Genomic DNA, 18477 nt, shown 5'->3' on the forward strand with positions numbered 1-18477 from the left:
TTCTCCTCATAATGACGTTCGCCTTTTACTCGTTTCTCAATGACGATCTTGAAAGACGGACAACACCATTGAAAGTCAACGTGCTGCCTCCTTCATCGTTTGGAATTTGACAGCATATTATCTCACCTGCCAATCAAAATCCAACTGAGAGGGGTTTTTTTGTTTTAAAAGGGGGCAAGTCCAAAAACCAAAGAGCCTTTTAGCCCTCATTTACCGCCTGTCATCTGTGTGGCAGCTCTATAAAATGACACAGACAAAGAGCGGGAGGGCCAAGTTGACCTGCAAATTTTCTACCTTTGGAGGTTGTGTCAGGGTATGGTGTCGTGCCTCTAATGCAGGGGTGTCAAACTCAAATACAGAGTGGGCCAAAATGTAAAACTGAACAAAACCGCAGGTCATCCATCCATCCATCCATTTTCTACCGCTTATTCCCTTTCGGGCCAAGGTTGAAAAAATTAACCTTTTAATAGGAACCCAAACAAGTTTTGCATTGAATATTGAACAAGCAAGGCTTATATAACTTTATAGTGACATGCAAAATCGAGTTTCAAATAATAATTAAAACATATCAATGGCATATCAAATACAATTTAAATAAAAATGTGCAGCCTTGTGAGGTATATATCAAAATAAGTTTTTTTCACAGGCTAATACATTTGAAAATAAAATAATAATGATTGAATCAAACATTCAAGCCTTGAAGTAGCAAGAGAAAGCGCATGAATAAAACGTTAATTGTTGCTCTGTTTGCTACACTGATTTGCTTTAACACTGAATATGGAACAAGCAATGAATGAATGAAATAAGTTTATTTCGGTCATATAATCAACCATCAACCATTTTGTGTGACATGTTTAACACTACAGATACACATTTACACACAAAACATATACTGTTGTGAAAGCAAACCTCTTTTCATCTCCTCTATTTTCTGGCTCCTTTGAGTCGTGTCCAGGTCCTTGTACTTGTCCTGGTGTTTCGTTTCATGGTGTCGCCTAATGTTGTACTCCTTAGTTACCGACACGTTGGCTCCACAAACGAGACAAACAGGTCTGTCTTTTACATATATAAACAGATATTGTGTCTCCCACTTGTCCAGAAATCTTCCTTTTCGCCATTTTTGGTAGGGATAACACAGTGACACTGACAGTTGTAGAATGAGGCCGCAACACGTCTGGGAGAGAGGCACGGGGAGGCGGGGTGAGCCGGCTAGCTTTCAGCCGAAGAGTGGCGCGGATCGCTACTGACCCAGAGGAGAGAGCATGGCTGGCGCGCCAAAACAGCCGCAGAGCATTATGGGATTTGTAGTAATAGCACACTTGCCAAACTTGAGCCCTCCGAATTCGGGAGATGGGGGGCGCACGCAGCGGGATTGAGGTGGGTGGGGTGGGGTGGGGTGGGGGGTTGGTGGTAGCTGGGGGGGGGGGGGGTGTATATTGTCGAGTCCCGGAAGGGTTCTGGGTATTTGTTCTGTTGTGTTTATGTTGTGTTAAGGTGCGGATGTTCTCCCAAAATGTGTTTGCCATTCTTGTTTGGTGTAGGTTCACAGTGTGGCGCATATTTGTAACAGTATCAAAAATTTTTATATGGCCACCGTCAGGATGATCTGTATGGCTGTTGACTAAGTATGTCTTGCAGCCAAAATAGAGTGTGTGTGTGTGTGTGTGTGTGTGTGTGTGTGTGTGTGTGTGTGTGTGTGCCCATAAAGTACATCATCAATATAGATGAAACTCAAGGGAAATTGGGAGGGTTGACAAGTAGATTAATGGTGAATGCAACGTTACAGTGGCACCGCTACTGTATTATACGGGCGGGCTAGCTCTAATGTTAATATGATAGTGCCTCAAGGGCCAAATGAAATTACTTGGCGGGCCAACTTTGGCCCGCGGGCCAGAGTTTGACACCCATGCTCTAATGCAATACTTATGTCATTGTACAAGTGTGTACTTAGTAGGGGGAGTATTGTTCAGAAAATAGTACTTGCCGGGGCCTGAACTGATATTTGGAAAAAAAAGAAAGAAAAACATGCACATTTTTGTAAAATCTGTTCACCCGGTATGCGAACTGGTGGGGGCCTAAGTCTGGAGGGATATGGTCCTTGATGTGCTGGAGAACCAGCCTCTCGAAGCACTTCATGATTACCGTAGTGAGGGGCCACTGGTCGGTAATCATTCAGGCTGGTGATATAAACGGAATACAATGATTTGCAAATCTTTTTCAACCCATATTCAATTGAATGCACTACAAAGAAAATATATTTAATGTTCAAACTCATAAACTTTATTTTTTTTTGCAAATAATATTTAGCTTAGAATTTCATGGCTGCAACACGTGCCAAAGTAGTTGGGAAAGGGCATGTTCACCAATGTGTTACATCACCTTTTCTTTTAAAAACACTCAATAAACGTTTGGAAACTGAGGAAACTAATTGTTGAAGCTTTGAAAGTGGAATTCTTTCCCATTCTTGTTTTATGTAGAGCTTCAGTCGTTCAACAGTCCGGGGTCTCTGCTGTCGTATTTTACGCTTCTTAATGTGCCACACATTTACAATGGGACACAGGTCTGAACTGCAGGCGGGCCAGGAAAGTACCCGCACTCTTTTACGACGAAGCCACGCTGTTGTAACACGTGGTTTGGAATTGTCTTGCTGAAATGAGCAGGGGCGTCCATGATAACGTTGCTTGGATGACAACATATGTTGTTCCAAAACCTGTATGGACCTTTCAGCATTAATGGTGCCTTCACAGATGTGTAAATTACCCATGCCTTGGGCACTAACACACCCCCATACCATCACAGATGCTGGCTTTTGAACTTTGCGTCTATAACAATCCAAATAGTTATTTCCCTCTTTGTTATATTTGTTTTCAAATATAATTTTAAATGTGGACTACTTAGGTAAGCTCGGGCCCAGCCAAGCCGGCGGAGTTTCATGGTGTTGTTGATAAATGGGTTTGGCTTTGCATACTAGTGTTTTAACTTGCACTTACAGATGTAGCGACCAACTGTAGTCACTGACAGCGGTGTTATGAAGTGTTCCTAAGCCCACGTGGTGATATCCTTTACACACTGATGTCGGTTTTTTTGATGCAGTACCGCCTGCGTGATCAAACGTCCGTAATTTCATCGCTTACGTGCAGTGATTTCTCCAGATTCTCTGAACCTTTTGATGAATTTACAGACCGTAGATGGTAAAATCCCTGAATTCCTTGCAATAGCTCGTTGAGAAATGTTGTTCTAAAACTGTTTGACAATTTGCTTACCAATTGGTGACCCTCACCCCATCCTTGTTTGTGAATTACTTGGCATTTCATGGAAGCTGCTTTTATACCCTATCATGGCACCCAACTGTTCCCAATTACCTTGCACACCTGTGGGATGTTCCATATAAGTGTTTGATGAGCATTCCTCAACTTTATAAGTGTTTATTGCCACCTTTCCCAACTACTTTGTCACGTGTTGCTGGCATCAAATTCTAAACGCAATGATTATTTGCAAAAAAAAATAAATGTTTATATCAGTTTGAACATCACATATGTTGTCTTTGTAGCATATTCAACTGAATATGGGTTGAAAATGATTTGCAAATCATTGTATACCGTTTATATTTACATCTAACACAATTTCCCAACTCATATGGAAACGGAGTTTGTAATATTAGCATGCTGGCTTTTTTTTTTCAAACTCTGGATGTACAACTTAGTTCAGGGGTGTCAAACGTACGATCTGCGGGCTGCATCAGGCCCGCAAACAGGTTTGTTCCTGGCCGCGTGATGAGTTTGCCAAGTATAAAAATGAGCCAACATTTTTGAATAAAAGAAACTGCTGTTGTAAATGTGTTCACAAGATGTTGCAATAGCAATTCTTTGTAGATTATGCTACATATGTAAAAAAAATAAACCACATGATGTTAGTGCACCAGTCGAGGATAATTAGCAAACTACACAAATAACATACTGTAATTTGATTTTGAGATCATTTTTTTATCTCGATAGATTAAAAAATGAACACTAATGAGTTGAGTGATTCAACATTATCACATAATTTACTTAGAAGGTATAAACAAGGACAAATAAAGATAGAAAACTATTAACCTCAACATGTAAGTGTATAAAACCCCAAACAATTTTATGATTTGTACATTTTCAGAATGAACTTGTTCTATTTTTAAACAAAGAAAACAATCTGAATTTTTCTTTATTTTTAAGGTATTGGGCTTTGATTTTACCAGTCCGGCACACTTGGGGGTAGATTTTTCTCCATGTGGCCCCCGATCTAAAATGAGTTTGACACCCCAGCCTTAGTGTCAAACATTTTGCTACTTGACAAATGATTCCTGTTAAACATGCGTAATTCAGTATATGCTATCTTTTTTAATTTTTATTTTGGTGCTTGGGGCTTACTCCTCTCTGAGCTGCAACCTTATCGTGGTAGAGGAGTTTGCGTGTCCCAATGATCCTAGGAGCTATGTTGTCCGGGGGCATAAAGCCCCCTGGTAGGGTCTCCCAAGGCAAACAGGTTCTAGGTGAGGGATCAGACAAAGAGCAGCTCGAAGACCTTTATGAAGAAGAAACATCATGGACCCAGATTTCCCTCGCCCGGACGCGGGTCACCGGGGCCCCCCTCTGGAGCCAGGCCCGGAGGTGGGGCACGATGGCGAGCGCCTGGTGGCCGGGCCTGTTCCCATGGGGCCCGGCCGGGCACAGCCCGAAGAGGCAACGTGGGTCACCCCTCCAATGGGCTCACCACCCATAGCAGGGGCCATAGAGGTCGGGTGCATTGTGAGCTGGGCGACAGCCGAAGGCAGGGCACTTGGTGGTCCGATCCTCGGCTACAGAAGCTAGCTCTTGGGACGTGGAACGTCACGTCACTGGGGGGGAAAGAGCCTGAGCTAGTGCGCGAAGTCGAGAAATTCCGGCTGGATATAGTCGGACTCACTTCGACGCACAGCAAGGGCTCTGGAACCACTTCTCTCGAGAGGGATTGGACCCTCTTCCACTCTGGCGTTGCCGGCAGTGAGAGGCGACGGGCTGGGGTGGCAATTCTTGTTTCCCCCCGGCTCAAAGCCTGTACGTTGGAGTTCAACCCGGTGGACGCAAGGGTAGCCTCCCTCCGCCTTCGGGTGGGGGGACGGGTCCTGACTGTTGTTTGTGCTTATGCACCAAACGGCAGTTCAGAGTACCCACCCTTTTTGGGAACGCTCGAGGGAGTACTGGAAAGTGCTCCCCCGGGTGATTCCCTTGTCCTACTGGGAGACTACAACGCTCACGTTGGCAACGACAGTGAAACCTGGAGAGGCGTGATTGGGAAGAATGGCCGCCCGGATCTGAACCCAAGTGGTGTTTTGTTATTGGACTTTTGTGCTCGCCACAGTTTGTCCATAACAAACACCATGTTCAAACATAAGGGTGTCCATATGTGCACTTGGCACCAGGACACCCTAGGCCGTAGTTCCATGATCGACTTTGTAGTTGTGTCATCGGATTTGCGGCCTCATGTTATGGACACTCGGGTGAAGAGAGGGGCGGAGCTTTCTACCGATCACCACCTGGTGGTGAGTTGGCTGCGATGGTGGGGGAGGGTGCCGGACAGACCTGGGAGGCCCAAACGCATTGTGAGGGTCTGCTGGGAACGTCTGGCAGAGTCTCCTGTCAGACAAAGTTTCAATTCCCACCTCCGGAAGAACTTTGAACATGTCACGAGGGAGGTGCTGGACATTGAGTCCGAGTGGACCATGTTCCGCACCTCTATTGTCGAGGCGGCAGATCGGAGCTGTGGTCGCAAGGTAGTTGGTGCCTGTCGGGGCGGCAATCCTAAAACCCCTTGGTGGACACCAGCGGTGAGGGATGCCGTCAAGCTGAAGAAGGAGTCCTATCGGGTCCTTTTGGCTCATAGGACTCCGGAGGCAGTGGACAGGTACCGACAGGCCAAGCGGTGTGCAGCTTCAGCGGTCGCGGAGGCAAAAACTCGGACATGGGAAGAGTTCGGGGAAGCTATGGAAAACGACTTCCGGACGGCTTCGAAGCGATTCTGGACCACCATCCGCCGCCTCAGGAAGGGGAAGCAGTGCACTATCAACACCGTGTATGGTGCGGATGGTGTTCTGCTGACCTCGACTGCGGATGTTGTGGACAGGTGGAAGGAATACTTCGAAGACCTCCTCAATCCCACCAACACGTCTTCCTATGAGGAAGCAGTGCCTGGGGAATCTGTGGTGGACTCTCCTATTTCTGGGGCTGAGGTCGCTGAGGTAGTTAAAAAGCTCCTCGGGGGCAAGGCCCCAGGGGTGGACGAGATCCGCCCGGAGTTCCTTAAGGCTCTGGATGCTGTGGGGCTGTCTTGGTTGACAAGACTTTGCAGCATCGCGTGGACATCGGGGGCGGTACCTCTGGATTGGCAGACCGGGGTGGTGGTTCCTCTCTTTAAGAAGGGGGACCGGAGGGTGTGTTCCAACTATCGTGGGATCACACTCCTCAGCCTTCCCGGTAAGGTTTATTCAGGTGTACTGGAGAGGAGGCTACGTCGGATAGTCGAACCTCGGATTCAGGAGGAACAGTGTGGTTTTCGTCCTGCTCGTGGAACTGTGGACCAGCTCTATACTCTCGGCAGGGTTCTTGAGGGTGCATGGGAGTTTGCCCAACCAGTCTACATGTGCTTTGTGGACTTGGAGAAGGCATTCGACCGTGTCCCTCGGGAAGTCCTGTGGGGAGTGCTCAGAGAGTATGGGGTATCGGACTGTCTTATTGTGGCGGTCCGTTCCCTGTACGATCAGTGCCAGAGCTTGGTCCGCATTGCCGGCAGTAAGTCGAACACATTTCCAGTGAGGGTTGGACTCCGCCAAGGCTGTCCTTTGTCACCGATTCTGTTCATAACTTTTATGGACAGAATTTCTAGGCGCAGTCAAGGCGTTGAGGGGTTCCGGTTTGGTAACCGCAGGATTAGGTCTCTGCTTTTTGCAGATGATGTGGTCCTGATGGCTTCATCTGACCGGGATCTTCAGCTCTCGCTGGATCGGTTCGCAGCCGAGTGTGAAGCGACCGGAATGAGAATCAGCACCTCCAAGTCCGAGTCCATGGTTCTCGCCCGGAAAAGGGTGGAGTGCCATCTCCGGGTTGGGGAGGAGACCCTGCCCCAAGTGGAGGAGTTCAAGTACCTAGGAGTCTTGTTCACGAGTGAGGGAAGAGTGGATCGTGAGATCAACAGGCGGATCGGTGCGGCGTCTTCAGTAATGCGGACGTTGCACCGGTCCGTTGTGGTGAAGAAGGAGCTGAGCCGGAAGGCAAAGCTCTCAATTTACCGGTCGATCTACGTTCCCATCCTCACCTATGGTCATGAGCTTTGGGTCATGACCGAAAGGATAAGATCACGGGTACAAGCGGCCGAAATGAGTTTCCTCCGCCGTGTGGCGGGGCTCTCCCTTGGAGATAGGGTGAGAAGCTCTGCCATCCGGGAGGAACTCAAAGTAAAGCCGCTGCTCCTTCACATCGAGAGGAGCCAGATGAGGTGGTTCGGGCATCTGGTCAGGATGCCACCCGAACGCCTCCCTAGGGAGGTGTTTAGGGCACGTCCAACTGGTAGGAGGCCACGGGGAAGACCCAGGACACGTTGGGAAGACTATGTCTCCCGGCTGGCCTGGGAACGCCTCGGGATCCCCCGGGAAGAGCTAGACGAAGTGGCTGGGGAGAGGGAAGTCTGGGTTTCCCTGCTTAGGCTGTTGCCCCCGCGACCCGACCTCGGATAAGCGGAAGATGATGGATGGATGGATGCTTGGGGCTTCACGGTGGCAGAGGGGATAGTGCGTCTGCCTCACAATACGAAGGTCCTGCAGTCCTGGGTTCAATCTGTGTGGAGTTTGCATGTTCTCCCCGTGAATGCGTGGGTTCCCTCCGGGTACTCCGGCTTCCTCCCACCTCCAAAGAACTGCACCTGGGGATAGGTTGATTGGCAACACTAAATTGACCCTAGTGTGTGAATGTGAGTGTAAATGTTGTCTGTCTATCTGTGTTGGCCCTGCGATGAGGTGGCGACTTGTCCAGGGTGTACCCCGCCTTTCGCCCGATTGTAGCTGAGATAGGCGCCAGCGCCCCCGCGACCCCAAAAGGGAATAAGCGGTAGAAAATGGATGGATGGAGTTTGGTGCTTGATGCATGCTAAGGTTAGCAAGCTAGCATTTAGTAAATAAATTTCAAGTACACACCTCAGAGTAATATATTTTTGTCCTTGACCCATGTTACAGCTAGCATTTTAGCGTGATATATATTATATACCGTTTTTCGTACTATATTTTTTATCTAAAAGTTAATTCTTATTTTTAAAAGACATACATGTTAAAATGATTTCCATTATTTTCAATGGTCGATGTTGTTTTGCAATACCAGGTTTTTCATAATATCATTAATACGTGTCCCGAGGTACCACTGTATATGATTCCGAAACAGGAAGGAGTTTCAACACATTGAGGCTTTCAAAAGAAAAGTCATTCTTTGAATTAACTCGGATGCAGAAAACTCTAAGAACTTTTTGATTAAAAAAATTGATTCCTTGGAACTTTTTTACACACCTTGGTGGCAAAAACCACCGCCATGCTTCAACGAGTCTTTACTTAATGCAGAGCTAAGCATGGGTACCACCCACATTCAAACCGATACGGTACCAAATCCCGGTACCTAAGAATTGATACTGATATTTTTTTGTGTGTCATTAACTATTTATTGTTTTTAAGATATCATTTAAAAATGAGCTGATCTTGATAACTGCTGTCCAGTTGTTTCATCCTTTTGTTTTGTTTTAAAAACATTTCTGAGTCTCATTTGCAAGTATGACATGGAGTTGCAATTACAGTTGCAAGTCCAAGATGTTAGGTGGGAGTAGTGTATAGTTTATGGTATGTTCTATTATACTTATTATGCACCGAATGGTTGACTGTAACGTGCATCTTAGTTGTAGCAAATTTGGAGGTGTTGAAATTACCATGTAAAATGGCTAATGCTAATGTCACCTGCAAAGCCAATGTACATTAGCATCAAGCAAACACATTTTTGTAAAAGTGGAGTCTTACTTAATTTAGGGAATAACTTTTTTCAGTCATTTTTTTGTTGGTATTAAAAATTGCAACATTACCTCGAGGTAGTTTGGTTGAGTACGCTCTCAGGGCACCGTTGGATTTACACGAATCTGTGCCCGATAGGATTCGGTCGGTGCGAAAAAAGTTACGGATTCCGTACCCATCACTACGCAGAGCCCTGTGCCATTTCCTGTTGCCTTCATCCCTCCAGGCCGGGGGTCAGCAACCCGCTGCTCTAGAACCGGATTTAGCACCACCCTAATGGCTCCCTGAACCTCTTTCAGAGATGTGTGAAAATGGAAAAAAATAAACAAAAAAACATATTTTTTGTTTTAATATATTTTCTATAGGACAACAAACACGACACAAACCTTCCTAAATGTTAGAAATCCCACTGTTTATGTTATACATGATTCACTGATGTGAGTATTTGGCAAGCACCGTTTTGTCCTATTAATTTTACCGATCCTTGAACTATCCGTAATTTGTTTTCATATACAACTTTCTCCGATGCTGCCACAGAAAGACATGTTTTATTGCACTCCTTCTTCATCTCATTTTGTCCACCAAACATTTTATGCTGTGCGTGAATACATAAAGGTGAGCTTTGTATATTTTATTGATATGCTGGAGTGCTAATCCGGCATATTTGGTCAATCCATGATTGCAAGCAAATCGATGCTAACAATCTATTTAGGCATTTTGTACATATTGCATCATAATGCCTCGTTTATCGGTATATTTGAGCTCATTTAATTTCCTTTACTTATGTCCTCTGTGTACTTAATTTATATTTGCATGTTTCATGACACATTATCTGTATGTAATATTGGCTGCATTTCTGATAGTTATTTGTGTGCCATGTTGTTCCAAACCAAAGCAAACGTTACCCAGCTGGCAAAGATTGTAATAAATCCATTAGAAGAAAAGGCCTGCCGTTTTCTTAAAGGGGAACATTATCACCAGACCTACGTAAGCGTCAATATATACCTTGATGTTGCAGAAAAAAGACCATACATTTTTTAACCGATTTCTGAACTCTAAAAGGGTGAATTTGGCAATTAAAACACCTTTCAATTGTTCGCTGTCGGAGCGATGACCTTTCACCCGTGACGTTACAATGGGAAGCAATCCACCATTTTTTCATACACATTACACACACCAAGTCAAGTCAGCTCAGTTATTTTCCGTTTTTTCGACTGTTTTCCGTACCTTGGAGACATCATGCCTCGTCGGTGTGTATGTAACAACAGGAACAGGGACGGATTCAAGTTGTCTTACGTGGAGTGTGCATTGATTAGCACGGCATGCTAATCGATGCTAACATGGCAGAAATGGCAAGAATGTGTGGATATCCTGCGACACTCAAAGCAGATGCATTTCCAACGATAAAGTCAACGTAATCACAAAGGTGAGTTTTGTTGATGTTATTGACTTATGTGCTAATCAGACATATTTGGTCACGGCATGACTGCCAGCTAATTGATGCTAACATGCTATTTAGGCAAGCTGTATGTACATTTGTAGCTACATTTGCATCCAGCCTTTCCCTCCACCCACATTTAATGCCAAACAAACACTTACCAATCAACGTATTTCAGTTGCTCCAGTGGTAAAAAGATGCAATCGTTGGTTAGAAGGCAATCGCTGAATAGCTTCAATAGCTATTCGCTCAATAGCTTCAGTTTCTTCTTCAATTTCGTTTTCGGTACCTGCCTCCACACTCCAACCACCCGTTTCAATACATGCGTAATCTGTTGAATCGATTAAGCCGCTGAAATCCGAGTCTGAATCCAAGCTAATGTCGCTATATCTTGCTGTGCTATCCGCCATGTTTGTTTGTATAGGCGTCACGCAGTGACGTCACAGGAAAATGGACGGGTGGATTTACAGATAGCAAAAATCAGGCACTTTAAAGCCTTTTTTTCGGGAAATTCCATGATGGGTAAAATTTAAAAAAAAAACTTCGAAAAATAAAATAAGCCACTGGGAACTGATTTTTATTGGTTTTAACCCTTCTGAAATTGTGATAATGTTCCCCTTTAAGCAGGGACACACACATCTATACCTTTGGCCGTTCTAAGACAGTAATTTCCAGAAGTTATCTCATCCTATGAGAAGCCTCCATTTTACTAATGATTTCCATTTTTGCAAAAATGTGTAGAATAAAATTAAAAATACAACATTTCTGCCGACAAAGATTTGCGTCAGCCTTTGACAGTAGGCTAATTAGACACTTATAACATGTGTTGCCTTCATTGTAACACTTATATAAGCCTTGAATGTTTTTGTGGTTAAAGACAGATTTTTATTTTTTTGTATTTTTGGTTCAATATGGCTCTTTCCACATTTTGGGTTGCCGACCCCTGCTCCAGGCCTACACCAGCCTAACGTGGTACAACAATGACAGGGTCCTGTCAATGGAGGCAAGCAGGTGGCAGGCCGCTCTAATAGACCACTGTGCGTCCAACAAGGAAGGCCTCGTCCTTTCATATGCATATTAACAGGCAACAGGAAACAAAGACTGCTGCACCAGCCCGCACCTTGAGCCAGCTTGGCTATTCTATTTCAAACTGCAAAGTGCACAAGGATGCCACATACGTACACCCCACCCCCAGTCTTCCTTCATCGGTCTTGCCTCGTGCAACATTAAGCATCTGATCGCAGGATAATGGAGGGGAAGCCAGCGCCGCACCAGCTGAGTGATGCCTTATTGTTGGATGTCACTGTGAGCAGGAGAGCAATACAAAATGTGCATCTTGTGTCAAAGTGCGGCTCCCCTTTTTCCAATGGAAAAAACAGGTGTCTGGGTTTCCATTAAAACCACAAAAAATCAAACACATTTGAAAAAATCCTCTTAATGTAAATTATGCAACACAAGAGTGGCAACCAGGAAAAAACCCTACCACTCCCATGATTCCCTCCGGTCAAAGGAGGGATCGTATAACGTGCTCTTTGCTCAGTAGAGCGCAAACCCTAGCCAAGACAGGATAACCTTTTCTTCCAAAAAGGTACTCTCGTCCTGTAGATGCTAGATCTAGGTGGCCACTGCCCCAAACGCAAGCAGACTATAACTCCTGAAAAAGTGACAATTCTCAAACCTGACCTCTATCCAGATCTTCACCAAAAGGGACTAAGTTCTTATTTTGGCCCATTCACTATCTGTCTAAATAAAGGGTGTCAAACTCAATTTTATTTAATTTCACAATTACGGCAGCCCTTTTAAAAGTGACTAACATATGATTACAGTATTCACAGCCCTTCACTTTTCCCCCACATATGTTACAGCCTTATTCCAAAATAGAATCAATTAATTTTTATCCCTCAAAATTCTCAACATAATGACTGTGAAAAGCTTATTTTCAGTATTTTTGCTAAGTTATAAAAAACTAACAAAAAAAACATGCATATTGTCAAGGCGTGGACTGTGGTGTGGTTTGTTTTCCCGAGGTGCAAAGCGACTGGATCGGACAACGGTCCCGCACTCTCATGGGAGTGCGGGAGGGGGACATGGCGGTGGGTTGCAAGCCCAAGTGACCCCGGATCCACCGAGGCAGAGTCCGGTGGCGGCGACGCGTAGAGCGCCGCTGTGCCTGACGAGGTGGGCGACCCGGGAAGGGCCACATCCGTGGCCGACGAGGAGGTCGGCGCCCTTGTCGTGGCGGACGACCAGGTAGCGGCCACATTCGTGGCCGACGAGGAGGCGGGCTTGTCGTCATCGTGGCAGGCCGGGAACTTGCACGCATCCTCGTTGTGGCAGGCGGCGAAGCTTGGCGTGGTTGGTCTTGGCTTTGGTCTTGGCGTGGAGCAGCTACTGGGGGCATTGGAGCTTGGCGGCGTGGAGCAGCTACTGGCGGCACTGGAGCTTGGCGGTGTGGAGCTGATACTGGTGGCACTGGTGCTTGGCGGCGTGGAGCTGCTACTGGCAGCGCTTGGCGACGTGGAGCTGCTACTAGTGGCACTGGAGCTTGGCAGCACGGTGCTGCTACTCGCGCCACTGGAGCTTGGCGGCGTGGTCCTGCTACTGGCGGCACTGAATCTTGGCGGCGTGGTGCTGCTGCTGGCGGAATTGAGGCTTGGCGGCGTGGAGCTGCTACTGGCGGATTTGAGGCTTGGCGGCGTGGAGCGGCTACTGGCGGCACTGGAGCTCGGAGGCGTGGAGCTGCTACTGGCGGCACTGGAGCTGGCGGCGTGGTGCTGCTACTGGCGGCACTGGAGCTTGGTGGCGTGGAGCTGCTACTGGCAGCACTGGAGCTTGGCTTGGTCAGGCACTGGAGCTTGGCGTGGAGCAAGTAATGCTACTTGTTGTGGTGTAGGCACTGGAGCCGGCCGTGGTGCAGGCACTGGAGCTTGGCGTGGACTTGGTGCTAGACGTGGACTTGGACTTGGTGGTGGACATGGACTTGGAGGTGAACGTTGACTTGGTGCTAGCTGTGGACTTGGTGCTAGCCTTGGACTTGGTGCTAGCCGTGGTCTTGGACTTGGTGCTAGCCGTGGATTTGGACTAGGTGCTAGCCATGGACTTGGTGCTAGCCGTGGACTTGGTGCTAGCCGGCTTGGCGGGCCGAAACACTGGTGGTGGTGGCCGGGCCGTAGGTTGTGGCTTGGCGTGGCGAAAGGCTGGTGGTGGAGGCCGGGCCGGAGGTTGCTGCCTGGCTGGGCGCAGCTGAGCCACCCCACCCGTACAGTTCCCTGTCCTAGCCCCGCCCTCAAGGAGCGGATACCGGACGCGCTCCCTGCGGTCTGGAATCTTCTTCAGGGGTAGGTGGAGGGAGGACAGGTGGGGGGCAGGATCCTCCCCTCCCAATTGTCCACATTGTCTTTCATATTTTGCCACCTGGGTTTGTGTGGGTGAAAAAAAGGAAAAACTTTATGACGTGGGCGGGGCTTGAGTCCTGGAGGGCTGAACATGAAGTTTGGGATGTGGCTTGAACCAACAAGATCTGAGTTCTAAAAACATGTATTGGTAATGTATTATCATAGACATGGGGTCTTTGGTTGGGAGTGGGTGATCAAAAGAAAAATAATTCAGGAAAAAAAATCCTGGTCTTTGACATCATCTACTGACGGTAGCGTGATGTTGTGTTGGGGAAGCCGGGTGGCCTGCAGCCTTATTCCACCCGGAGGAGGAGGAGCTTGCGGGAGCGACGAGTTCTGTCGGCTCGCGGAAGCTTTCCCTGACGTCCTTCGTCCGGGGCGGTCAGTGACGCGGCACCGTCTCAGGACCACATGGAGCTAATCGGGATTAGCTTGCCGCTTGGACTCCACATGAGATCCCGGCTCTCCATGGCCCCTAACACCTCCCACCTTCCTACTTCCGTGGTCTCAAAGACGCTTGCGGGAAAACTTTTTTGTAGCTGGTGACATCTGTCGAGGCGTGGACAGTGGTGTGGTTTGTTTTCCGGACGCGCAAAGCGACTGGATCGGACAACGGTCGAAGGTACGAACATGATTTAATCTTGTCGAGGGATATAGATGGTGATGTCGTCAGGCTGACTACCTTGCAACTGTGGCTTAAATAATACTGGTTTGATTAGTAAAAACAGGTGCATGACATGGGGACAAGGTGAAAAATAATGGGTTGACATGGAAACAAAGCAAACAAGGAAGTGCAAAAACAGGAAACAATTGAGTCTTAAACAAAACAGAACATAACTAAACGAAACATGATCACAAGACATGACATATATAACTGTTAGTGTAGCCTTTGCTGAAGTGTTTATAAATACGATGCCACAAGATTGGCACACCTATCTTTGGGCACTTTCTCTTATTCCTCTTTGCAGCTCCTTTCAAGAGCCTTTAGGACGGATGGGAAGTGTTGGTTTTCATCCAGGATGTCTCTGTACATTTACGCATTCATCTTAGTCTAGTCAGGGAGGTGACCAAGAACCCAATGGTAATTCACTCCTCTGTGAAGAGAGAAGAACCTTCCAGAAGGCCAACCAGCTCTGCAGCAAACCACCATGTAGGCCTGTATGGTAGAGTGGCCGAATAGAAGTCATTTCTTAGTAAAAATTTGCCAAAATGCACCTGAAAGACTTTAGACAATGTGAAACAAAATTCTCTGGTCTGATGAGACAAATATTGAAGTCTTTAGCGTGAATGCCTGGCATCATGTTTGGAGGAAACAATCGACAATACCGTCCCTACAGTGAAGCATGGTGGTGGCAGCATCATGCTGTGGGGATGTTTTTCAGCGGCAGGAACTGGCAGACAAGTCAGGATGGACGGAAAGCTGAATGCAGCGATTTACAGAGTCATCCAGGATTAAAACCATTGCTTTCCATCTAACCTGATGGAGGTTGAGAGGTCCTGCAAAGAGAAATGGGCGAAACTAGCCAAAGATGGGTGTGCCAAGCTTCTGGCATTGTATTCAAAAAGATTCAAAGCTGTAATTGCTGCCAAAGGTGCATCAATAAAGTACTTTTTCAAATTGTCCTTATGAATTATGTGTACAATTTTGAGGACAATTATGAATATATTCCATTTTGGAATAAGGCTGCAACATAATAAAATGTGGAGAAAGTGTAGTGCATTTGACTATTATATATATTTTTTCTATATACCTTAAGAAAACCCGATAAAAACGATGAAAAAAACTGGCAGCTCGGTCACCAGACTTTTACAGTCAAATCTACACTGGTATTTACAGATACCACGGTTTTACAATGATAAAAATCTGCCGACTGAGCTGCCACTTTTGTTTTTTTACTATCAATTTAACAATGTACAATTAGATAGAAAGCTTGTTTAGAAATCATAAGTTGAGCAGATATTTCATTATTTCTTTATTTTCAGAATGAATGATGTCATAATATTTGTTGCATTATTGAACATATTAAAGGTGAACCAACAGTATATGCGATTGCATGCAGTACGTGTCTTTGTTCTGTCAAAACGGCAACGAATACATGGGAAACAGATAAAGAACTTTATTGACGCATATTATTTCCAGGATTTGGCGGGCCACGTCAGCTCACCGGATGACTAACAACCTAACCTACATGCGGTGAAATCATAGCAGGGAGGTATTCTTTGAAAAACAACAAAAGGCTGCCTCGGTGCCGCCGCATGATGTCATTGGCCTCTGTGCCTTACACTTTTGCACTTGGCGAAGATTGAAGAGGTCCTATCTTGCCTATTTCATGTGCTTTTAAAATGATATGGCATCCCAGTGGGGCACTATTGTAATAAAATACTCCATAAATATCAAGGTTTGGACAGGGTAAATCTGCCTTCTACACATTGCTGCCTGCCTTACCCCGGTTTCATTGGGAAGATCTGAAAAAAACACTTCCCGGGTGCCATTTTAAGATAAAACGACAAATGATACTCATGGCAATCCCACCATATGAAATGAATGGAAATCAATCCATTCCGTGCTTGGCCCTCTCAAAACATGACTATTTTAACATGTAACATACCTTTTTCAAAAGAAAAAGGTCACTTCTAGAAGTGAAGTGAATTATATTTATATAGCGCTTTTCTCTAGTGACTCAAAGTGCTTTACATAGTGAAACCCAATATCTAAGTTACATTTAAACCAGTGTGGGTGGCACTGGTAGACAAGAAATATTGTTTCAAAAAAATTACAATAAACAACTACGGCAATATAATAATATTGTTCAGCATTTACCTTGAGAATAGGACTCATTTGTGTCACTTTTAGTGCTGCCAAGTGGGCTTATTAGAAGCAACTTGTTTTCATTGTTTCTCTCGTGAGATCTGGCAACACTGTCTCTGCCGTGTATGAATAGGAACTAGGTAGTAGTGGTTTATGTTCAGTGGGGACGTAATTGAGTGGAAAACGTCATATGCAGATGTTTGTGTGCCAAAGGTAATGCTTTACACTCCAGTTTGTTGAGTCAGGACTAGTTGAAACAGGTCATGCAGAATCTTAAGCTTCTCAATATTTTCTTGGATAAATGTGCATCGTTTGTGGCTGCATGCTGTGTGTTGTAATGTTAATGTGCCATTTTTGATCAGGCTGCACCGTGACCAACCACTAGGGGTTCAGGTGGGGTCCTAGGCAATGGGGCCAGGAGTGTTTTTGACAGCAGTAGAGCTAACGGCTCTGTATAATGTATCTGTGGGCTGGGCTTCATTAAAAGTTCGAGTTGAGCATTATAAGGAGTAAATCACTTTACTACATTGGCGACGAGGAAAAAATCAAGACTTCAATGACGTTGTTTGGAAATTTAACGCAGTTTGACCAAGCTACGGATGATTGGCAACAGTATGCTGAACGACTGAATTTTTACTTCGTGGCTAACAAAATCACAGACGAAGGACAAAAGAAGGCAATTTTCCTGAGTTTGTGTGGGGCCAAAGTATATGCAGTGTTGCGGGATTTGTGCCTGCCCGGTAAGCCGGCGGATACAGACATGACATTGACGGAGATGCTTCAGAAATTAATGGATCAGTTTGCGCCAAAACCCAGTTTGATTGTGGAACGATTCAAATTTCATTCCAAATTGAGACAACGAGGTCAGTCCGCTTCTTCATTGGTCGCGGAGCTAAGGAGGCACACGGAACATTGCAAATTTGAACTGCATTAGATGACATGCTTAGAGACAGACTCGTGTGTGGTATCAAAGATGATCGCATCCAACGTCGTTTGTTGTCTGAGGATGAAAAAAATCTACTCTGGCACGGGCCATTGACGTGGCCACAGCGACGGAAACAGCATCCAAAGACCTGGCGGAGTTGCAACTAACTGGGGCAGATGGAACGGTCCACAAAGTCCAGCCAGGAGCAGATCGGCGCGTCCCACTGACTGGCTGTTTCAGGTGCGGTGGTAGTCATGGGCCGACAGACTGCCGGTTCATTGATGCAGTTTGCCACAATTTCCACAAGAGGGGGCACTTGGCCAGAAAATGTTGTAGTGCCAGGCAGATAAGGAAACCTGAAGGACCAACATCAGGTGCAATTTACAGGTTGGGAAATTAGACCGAAAATGTAGAATATGCACACACTCTATAACCGGACTATGGAGGAGAAAGTGGAACCATACAAAGAGCACATACAAAAATGCCACATTAACATTACAACATTCCCTCCACCCATAGGATGATGCTAGCCACTTAAAAAATCTCGGAGCGGTGCTTGAGAGAATTGCAGCTGCAGGCCTTCGCTTGCGACGACAAAAATGTGTTCATGGCACCCGAGGTAGTGTATCTCGGATACAAAATCAACTGCAACGGGATCCATCCAGTGGCGGACAAGGTTGAAGCCATTGCAAATGCTCCTCAGCCAACTGACCAGACACAGTTGAAACCGTTCCATGGAATGCTAAATTACTGTCACAGATTCTTGCCAAACATATCCACCTTCTTGGAGCCTTTACACCAACTGTTGAGAAAGGGAAATGCGTGGAAATGGACGACAAATCAGAGTCGAGCATTCAAGGC

The 18477-nt window shown here is 46.0% G+C and overlaps 1 protein-coding gene across 6 annotated transcripts in view; it reads right to left on the reverse strand.

Annotated features, from left to right (window-relative positions):
- garnl3 (GTPase activating Rap/RanGAP domain like 3) overlaps positions 1–18477 on the reverse strand; it is a 224577-nt gene that overhangs the window by 73969 nt on the left and 132131 nt on the right. The gene's annotated exons all lie outside the window — the stretch shown is intronic.

The sequence above is a fragment of the Nerophis ophidion genome, linkage group LG08 (genome assembly GCF_033978795.1).
Source record: "Nerophis ophidion isolate RoL-2023_Sa linkage group LG08, RoL_Noph_v1.0, whole genome shotgun sequence".
Taxonomy (NCBI): domain Eukaryota; kingdom Metazoa; phylum Chordata; class Actinopteri; order Syngnathiformes; family Syngnathidae; genus Nerophis; species Nerophis ophidion.